Consider the following 10223-nt stretch of genomic DNA (forward strand, 5'->3'; position numbering starts at 1 on the left):
TAATTCCTAATAATACCTTCACTGAGGTATTGGATTGATTCTAATACATTTATTCAGCAATTTTCTTTAACTGTAAATTTGGTATGGAACAGAGAAGGTTGGTCTTTGGCAAAGTGGCCTTATTTGACTAATTTTCATATTATCATCGCCTTCAAAAATTTTTAGCTCTAGGAAGTAATTAATTAATTAATATTGATTCAACCACTCACCACAAATACTTGTATAATACTCCTATGTTCCAGCACTGTTCTAGTAACTGCTTGTGAACACACATGTGCACACACACACACACACACACACACACAGTACCTTTTTGCGTTCTAAGGATGTAAAGACATGCAGTTCATTCCAAAATAAGTTGGCTTCAAATGATAGCATGTACATCATATATTAGTATATTTCATGGGAAGAGAGACTATGAAAGAAAATGGATGAGATCATTTGTGGACCCCTTGCTACTAAATTTAGGGAAATGGATGGATTCCTGACCAGCACATAAGCAGAATGAATATAGTTATAGATAAAGTGACCTGAAAGCCCGTTCCTTCTTAAAATTTAGACTAATAGAGGGAAAATATGGACTCAGAGATCATTGGTTATACTAAGAAAAGAGCTTCTAATGCTAGACTGAGTGCAAGAGTGGGTGCTCAGGACACTCTACTTAGTCTCTTCTCAGAGACCTGCTGGTGGTCTTTGCTGGTCTGCCCCTGAGAAAACAATGAAGGAAAATCCTATTCTCTCCTATTCTCAAGAAATTATTATTCTAAACTGAAGCCCTGAGAGCACATCTTCCAGACTAGAATAAAAAAGTTAAGATTCCATTAACTCATGATCTTCAATTAAAATCTATACTTTTTGACACATTCAAGGAAGTACGAATTGCTGACTTCGTGTTTATTCATCACTATATTTCTCTAAGGAAACTGGTATAGTGTGCCAAGAAGAATATCTATTTACTAAACCCCTATGTATAATTCCCTTATATAAGCAACCATTAGATCATCCTGCTTATGCTAATGACCTTCTTTGAAAATGACTACGACGTATTTTTTATATTTTTCGTGTTCTTAATTATTGCTGATATTTTCTTCAGCTTTTTGTTATACCCTGTCCATTCAATTTTGACTACTAGCGACCCCATATGACAGAATTAAGCTCACTCATCGGGTGTTTACATTGTAATCTTTATGGGAACAAACTTTTCAATCGTTCTTCTGTTGGGCTTCTGGGTGGATTTGAATCACCGACCTTTCTTGTATCAGCTGAGCCCTTGTTTCACAGGTGCTCCCTTCCCTTCAATCGTGGTTTTATTGCAACCTCGAAAAAGGTACACTAGTCTTTGGCATAAGATGGGGCGCCATGCTTCTGTGGACCTCATTGCGTGTCGGTTCTGACATACGTAGAATAAACTTCATTGTGTGTTTGTATTACTACCTTTTATTGTTAGTATCACTATAAACTTTGCCTTTTCACATCTGGCAGTGAATATCTGGGAATGAAAATGTCACAAATTACATACTGCACCGTTTTGTGTAATGAGAAAATAACCCCTCTCTCCAAAAATATCTGGTCAAAAGTGAGGTTCCTCTGCTCAAGCATGCTGTAAATTGGGGCTACCTGTATTAACAGTAGCCAATCTCACTTTGAAATTATATACATTTGGACATGACTAGTAATTTTTTAAGATTAATGAAGAAAGCAGATAAATAAAATTATTTAGTTGGTAGTTTATATTGTTACGTAATTTCAATATGAAAATTAAACATACAAGATCAGGTACTAAAATAGTATGTATTTTCATCTCTTTTTTCTAATGCTCATCATAAACTACATCTTTTGGCATGAACTAATTCACCTTATTTGACCAATAAATTCTGATATTCACTCCTTAGATAACTACTTGTGTTACTATTTATATCAACATTCTCTATGATAACCAAATCCAAAAGAAAATAAAATATTCTGGAAAAAAATAATTAGAAACAAAACCTTTTCCTGCCCCTCCAATTTGATCGTTGCCTAAGATATTTTGAGGAGCATGCGTTATCATTTGCCTGTCACAGGAAATTGGGAAATACTTCAGAGCCAGCAATGATCATCTCGCATCAGTTTCCATCATCTTCCAGTTTATTCCTACATCCAGAAACATCTGTTTTTGAGGAAAATATTTCTGAGGATTCTGTGTCTTGGAAATTTTAATGTTGTCAGTTAACAAATAGTACTCGTGTTCTAAATATAATTCTGTTTAATTTTCCTTTGTGCAGCTGAAGTATATTGCATAATTATATTCTGGCCAAGGAAGTGGTTATTAGATAAAGATCATTTTTAAGAAAAAAGATATGTGCCAAGAAATACCTGGACACTGGAAAGATATTTCATTTTCTAGAATACACCAGATGTTTTTTTTCTTGAAACAGAATCACAAATACTGAATTGGAAATACAAAGCACACCATGTGGTCCGTCAGTAGGCAGTTCGGAGAGAAGTCAGCAATTCTGTACAGAATGATAAGTCAGTTGAAGCCAGTTGCCACGAGTTGACGCAAACTCGGGAAATGCCTCTCTGTCAGAGTAGCACGGTGCTTCGTGGCGGTTTCAGTGGATCTTTCAGAAGCAGATCACCAGGCTTTTCTGCGGAGGGACTCTGAGTGGATTTGACTGCCATACTTCGTTTAGAAGCCGAGTACTTACCCATATGCATCACCCGGGGACATCTCGAATCCCTGAGCACAACCATCTCTATAAAAAAATCATATACAAGCGAATTTTGGGAATAATGAGGGCAACAAATGTATAGATGTGTTTTATACAATTGATCTATGTATTGTGATGAATTGTATGAGCCCCAATAAATTGATTTTAAAAAAATCATATAGGGGGAAAAGTTTGAGTCATAATCTAGGCTCAAAATTAAGTATAACAAAGTGGTTGAGGCATTTAGTTTGAAGAGCCAAGACAAACTGCTGAAGGACTTCCAGACACCTTTCCTATTATAATTATTTTACTTTAATTATGCTTTAAGAGAGTAACATGCTGTATAAGGTCCTCTATTATGGATGTTTGTAGGAATTCAATGTGATTGTTGCATGTAAATGTATTTAACTTAGTAAGTAATTAGTGAAGAATCTGAATATTACTAAAGACACCTTTCTTTGATATTCCTCTACATATTATAATGCAATAATAGGAGAAAAAGAAAAAAATACACTCTTATACTTCATGTATTCCACACACTTTTAGCATGATAGGCCTTTTTAAACCACATCATCGTTTTGTTATATTCCAGATTATTAATCTTATAAATAAATCCACGGTCACATTCGATTCAGAAGCACAAGAACTCGGTGTAAATCTATTCAGAAGCAGATATTCCCATCTTCATCCCAGGGGCCAGCTGCTGGGGTTTAGCTGCTGACTTTGTGCTTAGCAAGCTGACCTCCAATCCTCGCCCCAAATTCCAGACCAATTGCCATCAAGTCAACTAACTGGTGCTGCCCCTCCGATGAACTGTCCGAGGCTGTGGGGCAGACTGCCTCATCGCTCTCCCGTGTGGTGAACAGCTGGACACCTACCTGGCAGCACTCAATAGAACAAACACGTATTGGGCACCTTCTGCGAGCTGGACCATCTGACTTTAGTCTGTCCCCTAGATCAAGAAGTCTGATGTGGCAAAGAGAAACAGAAGAGAGAAAAGGCCGAATGTTTATTTTGCCCCACATTCACCTTGTCCAGCGTATCAGCCTGCCTTTTCTTTTCCCTATTTTTGTATGTATTTAAAAGTAATATAATACACCAAGATATCTGAGCATCTTTGTTTGGCCTGTAAATATTTTTATTTTTGGTTTTTGGTTTGCCTCTTGGATAACTTGACTGGTAATGAACTTGACGCTATCAGTATCAAGGTAACTTCCCAAATGGCATATTGTCCATCAGAATTAAAGCAGCTATAAAATAACAATGCCATTATCATCTGCTATACTTTTAAAAGAGCTTCCTGTTCCAATTGTTTAATATTTATTTACCTATAAAATTTGAGAATTAAATTGCATTTGGATAGTAATACTTTGTAGGTAGACTGATACATTTATAGCTGGTTCAAAAGTTTTCCCCAAAATGCCAAAGAATATAAGATTTGTGGCATATAGAAATGTCTTGGAAGAAAGAAACATTAATATTTTCTGCAAGGTCAACCTGGGTAGTACTGAATAATTTCTTTTATTGGAATAACACTTCTTTCTGAATATTGAATATAATGCATGTCAATCACCATGACATATAATTAGACATGTCATGAAAAGAGCAACTGAAGTAAAGCATGTTTCTGTTATGACAGCATTTTATAAACAGTGACGTATAAGAAAAAAGATGACATGTTATACTTTATTAACAAAGGAAACTGAAGTATTACACAGTTTATTGGTATGAATACAGGTTTATATACTTAAAGTAAATTTTCTTAACAATGATAATATTCATAATTAATTTCAGAACCCTGATACAGAAGTAACCTCTGACTTCATTATAATATCATGAGTAAGTCAATGAACTAATGAACTACAAAGAAAAATAGGTACTGTATTGCATAATACTTTGGGAGAATCTGGGGTGGGTCTAAAATTGAGATTTAAAAACTATATTAGTACTATTTCAGTCCACTGAGAATTTTTGTGTGGGCTCTCAGTGGAGGCCTGTGTTCTAGGTGAAAGCATGCCGTTCCCTCACTGGCTGCAGGGTAGCCCTGGCTCCCCGATATCCCAGGAGCTGTGCCACTTGAGCATCAGACTAGAGTGAGGATCAAAATGATGAGATGGCTGAACAGACCTGGGAATCATCCCTCTCCAACAGATGTTAGCTCCAGGTGTTGGGGCAATGGTCACCACCTTCAAGACGCCTCTGGACATTGTTAAAGAATGCTTGCACTCCCAGTAACCCTTAGTCACCAATGAACTGAACTCCCCTAGATTCTGGAGCGTCTCCTGCACCCAAATACCCTCCTCTCTTAAACCCACAGGGAAGTGCCTCTTGTGCTTCACTATTGTTCTGAAGTTGACATACTTGTGCCCAAATGGTGCCTGCTGTGCCACTTGGTTTCAGGACCCTATCCCTTTCCTTGTCACCATTGACTGTGAAGATTGTGAGTCACTGAGACACCAAGTTTCTGGGCAATTGCCTCCCAGCCATGCTGTTGATGAGGCTGCCAGCCACTGCCATCCATTCCACCACTGATGACCAACTTAAGACTTTCCTGTGTGACTGAAGTTTGACCTCTCACCTCCGCACACCCTTGATGTATGGCATTCTGGCTTGGGTACTGTTACTGTAGTCAGTTCCCTGGAGATAGTGCAGTCAAAGCTGCCGTTCCAACATGTGTCCTATCATGAACTGAGCACACCTGTCCAGGTTGTGGTGGCTCAGGGTGGCTGGTACTCCCTGTGACTGGGCTGGAGGGCCCACTGCCCTGTGGAATGTACCCATTTCAGCCCTATATTGGTTCAACTATGAGCTTGAAGAGCAAACTGAGTAAGCCTAGGCCAAAGGTCTGGATATCCATGGGCGGTATCATTGTGACTGTCAGCAACATGGTGGTCACCCTGAGTCTGCCCTTCAACATGGTGAAGCCTCAATGACCACTTGTACTGGAAGCAGCTGAGCCTCTGAGAGTGAGAGACCCTGTGTTCTTTCCACCTGCCTGCTGTGGAGGAGGAGCATCCGGGCCACACCTGGCACCAAGGGGCTCTTTGCAGGCTTCCTGTCAACAGTCATCAGCGCGGCCCACTCCTCTGACATCATTATCAGCGCTTATGAGTTCAGGAAAAGTTTCTTCCAGAAGTTCAACTAGGAGCAGCAACAGGGCCCTTGTATGGGGCACGAGGTTGGGGACACCAATTTCCTTCTGGGATTGGGGTCAGGGCTGACGGAGAATGACCCGTGTCTTTTCCTCAGCTATGAGGGGTGGGCTCTTGCTTCCTTTCCCCTTTCTGGGTCCTTAAATTCCCATCCGTCACAGCTTTTCTTTCAGAGGCTCAGGATGCTTACTTTCCTACCCATAAATTCAAGACCATTTCTGTTTCCCACTCACTCCTGTTTTTCTGGATGCTTGCTGTAACAAAGCCTGACCTCAAGAGCCATAGCCCCTGGTCTGCTTCAGTTTCTCTGACCTCCATTATTTTCTTAACGATAAAGAGGAGGAATATTTAAATTAATTGTTAACAGTTTCAGCTAATTATTACTTGCATATCATACATTTCAATAGTTAAATCATATCCATACGACTTGCGCAGCCAGCACTACTATTAATGCCAGGGCATTTCATTTTTCTTGTACTCATTGTTGGCATTCCATTTCATACCAATCTTCCGTGCCATGTCTCTTCGAAATGTATTGATCCATTTGCTGTTTCCATTGGATTACCTATTCTGGCTTTCATCTATACACAGAAAGACACACAAAATCAAAGTAAAACACATGCAGCCCAATAACAGTGACAGATGAAATAGAGAGAAACCTCGATAAAAAACAAGGCAGAAAATACTGCAGGTTAGAACAATTATACATTGGATTAAGAAGTAGATCAATGACAAGGGGTTACATTTTGAACTAAATACAACTGCAGTAATCCACCCTGCAGTGCACTCTGTCTGATAACAAGACCTTTCTCATCCCTGGTCTGCAGTCAGAAGCGATTGACTAGAGGCTTTATCTGCATAGGAGACTCTGTACCTGGGTTTTGGTTTTTCACTGTCATCCGCAGTCATCTGCAAACTGGGTGTTCAGATTTCAAGCTCTAGTACCATTCCCTCCTCTGCGTTTGGATTTTATTATTTATAATTATTGGATCAGAGAGGCTGGTGTGTTTCTTCGCTATGGACTTAGCTAATACTTCACTTAGATGGCCGCATGTTTTAAGACCTCAGATCAGCGGTACTCAACCTGTGGGTCATAACCCCTTTGGGGGTCGAATGACCCTTTCACAGGGGTTGCCTGATTCATAACAGTAGCAAAACTACAGTTATGAAGTAGCAGCAAAAATAATTTTATGGTTGGGGGTAGCCACAATATGAGGAACTGTACTAAAGGGTCATGGCATTAGGGTGGTTGAGAACCACTCCCCCAGATGTTATTCCTTCTGATAGCTGAGCACCATCTGCTTTCTTTATTATACACATTACTCAAGACCCTACGTATATCTCCAGTGACCCCTTCATGAGGGCAAGTATTGAACAGGGCCATGGATGACCTTTTCATTGTACTTCTTTAAATAATTTAAATGTGGCAGATGGAAAAGATAAAAACAATTCTTTTTCCATATTAAAAATATAATATAAATGAGTTTTATCACATGAAAATTCTGTATAATATGTTACCATGGGTAAAAATTATTTATTTTAAAACAGTAAAACTCAGTAAAAGGTTGAATGTGTTCATCTGCAAATGCATGTATATATGTGCACACATACTCTGTGTCCTTCCCATAGCATGGGGTCGAACCACTCTACACACCTTCACCACTTATTCTGACACACTCACAAAGGTTTGTTTCGTGTTTGCTGAGAACGACAAGGAGGTGCTTGATCGTGCCAATACTCTGGCATTGGAAATAGGGGGATTTCTGGTTAAAATAGCCACATCGACTGTAATATGTTATTGCTCTGTGCAGTCTTCAGATGATATTTTCAGAATTGGTTTGGGTTGCCTACTTTTAGAAGTTGAACTCAAAAGGAAAGAAGTAACTTCAAACTGGCTATCATCTTTTGTGTTAAATCTTAATTCTGCATCAATTTCAGAAATGTGAAGAGATGGAAATGTAGACTGCTGTGGATAGTACAGCTGAGTTACAAAACACTTGGACTTGGGTAACAGTCAGGCGGGGGTCTGAGGGACCAGCTTTATCTCCTCTGCAGAGTTGGCTGCTTGTTTGGTGATCAATTACTTTCTCCTGGCTCTTCTCTTGAGAAAGATCGATCTGAAGCTTCTAGTGAGGTTATCTCTTCCCATCTGTCCACTACTATAGAATTGGGAGTCACACTTGGGAGGAGTCTGAAGAAATCTCTGAAAGGTACATTCATTAGAGTAACTACACCCTAATTAGCTTTAAACCAACGGCTTTTCACAAATCAGCTGTTTGGGGTTGTAAACAGTTACTTCTTGAATAAAAATGTTCTGTGAGCTTGTTGCTGTTGGGTGATGTCCGGTTGGCAAGGACTCAGGGAGCCCCTGAACCAGAGACTGAAACTCGCCCAGCCCAGTATCCTCCTTTAACTGACGGCGGAGTCCACCGCTGACGCCACTGGAAAAGCCATCTCAATGAGGGTCTCTTCTTCGACGTTGCCAGCCCTCTGCTTTCCAAACATGAAGTCCTTTTCCAGGGAATGGTTTCTTAGGATAACATGTCCTGATAACATTGGACTTGAATCCATAATCTGCATCATGAAAATTGCAGAGAAGAAATACCTGAGCAGATTACATTTGGCAAATCTCCTGAAAAAGACCTTTTTTTTAAAGTGTTCAAAAGCAACGAAGCCACCTACAATATTAAGGTGCACCTGATCCAGCCAATAGCTCTATGTGCAGGTGGAAACCAGACAATACATAAGAGAGATTAGAGAATGGATGCATTTGAAGTCTGGCACTGGCGAAAAACACTGACTAGACAACAGACTTCTAGACTGCCAGAGAACGAACAAATGTCTCTCAGATAAATCACAACGAGAATATTCCTCATGATGGAGCTTGGCAAGGCTTCGTCGCATGTATTAGAGGCATGCTATGCAGAAGAACTAGATAAGACATGAAAAGGACATCATGCTGGGTTGATGCTCAGCATAAGTGGGCAGGGCCTCAAGTAGATGGACTGACCCAGAGCCTGCAACAATGGACTGAGACACAGCAAAGACGGTTGGTGGCACAGACACCGGGCGTATTTTCTTCTGTGGTGCATGGTGTTGCCGTGCATCAGAACACACTATATGGCATCGAATAACAACAAAAATCAGAAAAAAATATGTATCAGAAGTTGGACATCTTAAAATTGTGCATTTATATGACTGTATTCCAGGTTCTCAAAAACAATCTTGTTCACTTTAGTGTTACACTTTTGGCAGAAAATTCCTTTTTTTTTTTCGTTATCATCTTTATAATGAAAGCTCTTCTTTCATGTGTCTTTATAATGTATCTTTAAGCCATAGCACTGAAAACAAACAACCAATAACAACAAACGAAGTCCCAGCTGATGACATTAGTAAAGAATAAAGTTCCAGCAATTTTCAGAATATGAATTGAAATGTTTCAAAAAAAAAAAAAAAAAGATGCATGGTGAAAACACTAATCTATGCCCCCCAAAATTGGAAAATCGCTGCCTTGAAAAGCTTAGTGAAAGAAATACATATTTATGCTCATTCCAAGGAAAGGTAGCCCAAAATTATAGCTATTCAAGACTATTATTCATATCATAAGTCAATTTTTTCTGAAAACAATTTTAAAATGTGTGCAGCCCTACAAACAGCTAGATATCAGATATCAAGTCCATTTCAGAAGGACCTGGAATAAGGGGCATCAATGCTGATGCTGATTACAGAAAATATCAGAAAGACATTTACTTGTGTTTTATTGCTTAGGCAAAGGAATTGGAAGGCATGTGAATAATGATTATGGATAAACATTTTGAAAAGATGAGAATTCCAAAACATTTAATAATACTCCCGTAGAACCTGTACTTTAGATGAGGAGGCAAGGAATATTGAGTGATTTAAAACCAGGAAAGGTGTAGGTCAGAGTTGTATTTTTTTCAACAAATCTAGTCAATCAATATGTTAAGCAAATGATTTGAGCAGCTGTACTCTCTGAAGAGGGGAAAGCACCAGGGTTGGAGGAGTTCTCATTAGCCACAGATACGTAGTTTACACACGCTTGCTTGCTGAAAGCAAAGAGGACTTGAAGCACTGATAAAAATTAAAGTAGCAGATGGACATTGGGCCTGCACTCAGGTACTCCCTCAGTACAAGAACACTTTGCTCAACGAAACGGTCTTTCCATGATACCGACCTTCCCGACATGATCAATGAAGACAAACGTGTGCATAAGAAAATGTAGTGAAGAAAACTGATGGTGCCAGGATATCCAATGATATAGCGTCTGGGGTCTTAAAGGCTTGAAGGTAAACAAGCAGCCATCTAGCTCAGAAGCAACAAAGCCCACATGAAAAAACATATCAGCCTGTGTGATCAC

At 39.4% G+C, this 10223-nt stretch overlaps 1 pseudogene; it reads left to right on the top strand.

Annotated features, from left to right (window-relative positions):
• Window positions 1–4797: 4797 nt before the first annotated feature.
• Window positions 4798–10223, top strand: part of LOC101649631 — a 51656-nt pseudogene continuing 46230 nt past the window's right edge.

This window comes from Echinops telfairi, unplaced genomic scaffold, assembly GCF_000313985.2.
Source record: "Echinops telfairi isolate 266 unplaced genomic scaffold, ASM31398v2 ScPeMD7_3533;HRSCAF=4204_0, whole genome shotgun sequence".
In the NCBI taxonomy this organism is placed as follows: domain Eukaryota; kingdom Metazoa; phylum Chordata; class Mammalia; order Afrosoricida; family Tenrecidae; genus Echinops; species Echinops telfairi.